Genomic DNA, 3762 nt, shown 5'->3' on the forward strand with positions numbered 1-3762 from the left:
CGGGGACGCTGCGGGGCCGCGCGGCCGGGAGCCGGGGCGACTGCTGGCGGGACAGCGGGCCGGGGGAGGGAGACGGTGTTCCGACCGAGCGTGCAAGGACGTCACAGCACCTTCCCCGCCGGGCACTGGAGGGGTTTCTGTGAAATGTAGTCCCCCTGCAGGGGACTGGAAAGAAGGGGCTCGGCAGAGGGGGGATAAGGACCAGTCTGGGTACAGAAGAAGAAGGGGGGAAAAAAACCTCCAAGGAACTGAAATCGTTCAGGGTCAACTTTTGATCTCTAGTTACAAAGCCAGGAAAACAACAAATGACCTTCTTGGACCAAAGCAGATAAACACAGGTTCTGTATTTTCATCATCAGATTCCTGGCATCTAACTTAATCTCTGAGCCTTACCAACAATTTCTAAAAACTTGACCTTTTAAAAGCGAACGTAAATTGGTCAAAATTACTGAAAGCATATAAGCTTACAGGTAATGCTGTTTTAACATTTGTTACATAATTAACATGTGTCTGGAACTTTGCAGTTTCAAAACCCTGTCCCTGCATTGTATCATTCATTCCTGGCAAGTTTTATGTCGTCATTCCCGTTTTGCCTATGATGAAAGTAAAGCTCAAATGGATTAAGGAATTTGCTTAATGTCACATATCTTGAATGGAATTTACCAGCTACTCAAAGTCTGATTTTTACATTTGGAGTCAAATATGATCTCCGTCTTCTGGTGGCGAAAAGTTGGTTGTCGCTCTTTAGGAAGCAACCTTTCATTTGACTATGACCTTCAGGTAACAGACAAAACTTTCCTATTACCTCTTGACTGTATGCCTAATTGACTTTTTTATGAAGAAAGCATTGTCTCAGGTGAGCACCTTTAGTATTGTATATTGGGGCCTACAGATGTATCCACTAATAAATATTTCAAACCATATGATAAGAGCGGAAGGGGACATTTTCTGTACATAACGCTATTCTGTAAGCTTCACAAGATGTTCTGCTGCCTAAGGTTAGCGTGTGATCATTATTTTACTTAAAGAACTGTCCTCTTTGGAAACTCCAAATCGGATCAGAATAGGACTTTGGGATTTTACAGGTATATAAAGGAGAATTGCATTGATCATGTAAGTTTTATAAGATGCAATTTTGGAGAATATGTGATGTAAGGAATTGAAGGGGAACAGAATTTCCTACCCCAAAATATTTTTTGAGGGATAAGGATTACTTTAGCTGGCTATTTTTAAGAAATAGACATAGGAAAAGCTGTGAAAACTGAAAAGTTACTTTTTGTTAAGAAATACCATTTCACTTTTATAAGGGAAGTCTCCATTTGTAAGGCGCTCGCTCTTGCGCTCGCGCGCTCTCTCTCTCTCTCTCTCTCTCTCTCTCTCTCTCTCTCTCTCTTTCTCTCTTTCTCCAACAGGGAGAGGAGGATGACTAAATTTCTAGAAAGTCTCATCAGTGGACAAGTCACTGACTTAAATCTGCATAACAATCAGACCCTTGTTTCCTGTGCTTTTTCTGGAAACCTCCCATAACTGTCCTTCCTCCCTGATAGCCGCCCCTCCCCCCAGCATCTTCTCTTGTCTTTAGCAGTAGTATTTAAGTATTTAAGTATTTAAGTATTTAAGATGATGGATTGGGCCGTTTCAGAGAGTTGCTCAGTTTTCTTGGGTGTTTCCCATGTGTTCAAGAGGTATACATGTTATTAAGCTTCTGTTTGTTTTTCTCCTGTTAATCTGTCTTTTATTGGGTTGGTCGGGGGGGAGGGGGGGAGACCTGTTATTAGCCAAGAATCTAGAAGGATAGATGGAAAATCAGTTTTTGTCCCCTACAGAAAAGTAAAAGAATAAATTTCATGCAACCAAGGGAGTTCAGAAGTTGAAGAAAACCTTATAATTGAGTTTTCTCATAATCAAGGAATCGCTAAGAGTTTGGGATAATAGGATATTCAGATTCCTGTAATGAAATAGATGTAGCTTTCAAAATCTTTGGAGCACATTTAGAAGAACTTAGGTATTGTAAATAACTAAACCTGATTGGTTTGCTTTCCCTAGAATTGTCTTATAGCTATGCTACCTATAGATATAATATTGGAGAACTAGTTATTCATAAGAAAAACATGTCCAGTTGTTTGGATAGGTTTGGGTTTTTTGGGGTTTTATTTTATTTTATTTTTTTGCCTGAAAGTTAGGAAATATAGTTGGTGACCTAAAATGACCACTTCCAGGCCCATGAAGCTGTAAGTTCAGAATCTGAAATATTTTCTATGAAGATATCAACCCATCTGTATTTATATTGCTGTTTTGTATTATAGTGCCAAAAGGATAGCTTCCCAATGATGTCATCCAATAATCTATTTTCCCCAGTCCTGCCAAGGGTTGGTCTCGCTTTCTTTTCTTTTCTTTTTTTTTTTAGTTCCCATTCACTGGTTTAGTGATTTCATCTATTTACGTGGCTTTCAGTATCATTGTTGCTGACTCCCAAATGTATTTCTCCAAACTAGATCTCTCTCTAGAACTCTAGACTCATATATCCAATTGCCTTTTCAATGTCTCAACTTACATGTTTAATAAATATTTAATACTCAACACATCCCCAGTGGAGCTGATGTTCTTCTCGCCAAAATCTGTCCCACACTCAGTCTTCTCAACTGATGGCAATGCCTTCCTTCCAAGTTGCAGGCCAAAAAACAATCTTAAAAATTGTTCTTGATTCATCTCTTTGTCTCACTCTCTGGACTGAGTCACCATCATCTCTATATTGGACTATTTTTATAGCTTTGTGGCTCTCTCCTTGCCTCTACCATTGCCTCCCCTATTCTCTACAATGCTCAGCATGCAGCCAGAAATCTTTAAAATATGTCATATGTCAGACGATGTCACTCCTCAGCCAAAAATCCAGCAATGACTCCTCATCTCACTCGGATTCTAACCCAAAGTGTTCCCAATAGTCTACAAGGTTCTAATTGTTATGTACCCTTCTCCCACTCTTGTCCTTGACCCCTCGGCTCCATCTACACTGATCCTGCTGCTTCTCCACCACGCCAGTGCCACATGGACGCCACCTTACGCTCTTGGTTCCAGCAATTCTGCTCTTCCTCCAGACAGCCATGTCTCCCTCCCTATCTTCTTCAATTGTATCTGAGATGTAACCTCTCAAGGACATTTGTCTAATATTTAAAAGTGCAAACTGTCCCCCCTCCAAGGATTTCTGAGACCCTTTTACCTGCTTTCCCTTTTATCTTTTCCCTATATTTTTACAAAAAAATAGTATTTTTTGCTTTTTGATATATTACACAACTTATTTATATATGTCTTGTTTCTCTTTCCTCAGTAAAAAATGTAAGTAGGCAATGATTTGTGTCTGTTTTTGTCCATGGATACTGCCCAAGCACATAGAATAATGTTGAATAAATTAGTAAATTTTGGCATAGTTGCTTAACCTCTATAAATGTTGTCTTTTTATATCAGTAAAATGGAAAGAAAAGTACAAGGGTGCCTGGGTGGCTTAGTCAGTTGAGTGTCTGACTTTGGCTCAAATCACAATCTCATAGTTTTGTGAGTTCAAGCCCCATGTGGGGCTCTGTGCTGACAGCTCAGAGCCTGGAGCCTGCTTTGGATTCTGTGTCTCCCTCCTTCTCTGCCCCTTCCCTGCTCACACTCTGTCTCTCTCTCGAAATAAACATTAAAAAATTTTTTAAAAAGAACAGTATATAACTTATAGAATTGTTCTAAGAACTAAAGAAGTTAATTTATCTTAAATATCTGGTA

Source organism: Suricata suricatta, chromosome 1, assembly GCF_006229205.1.
Source record: "Suricata suricatta isolate VVHF042 chromosome 1, meerkat_22Aug2017_6uvM2_HiC, whole genome shotgun sequence".
Lineage (NCBI taxonomy): Eukaryota > Metazoa > Chordata > Mammalia > Carnivora > Herpestidae > Suricata > Suricata suricatta.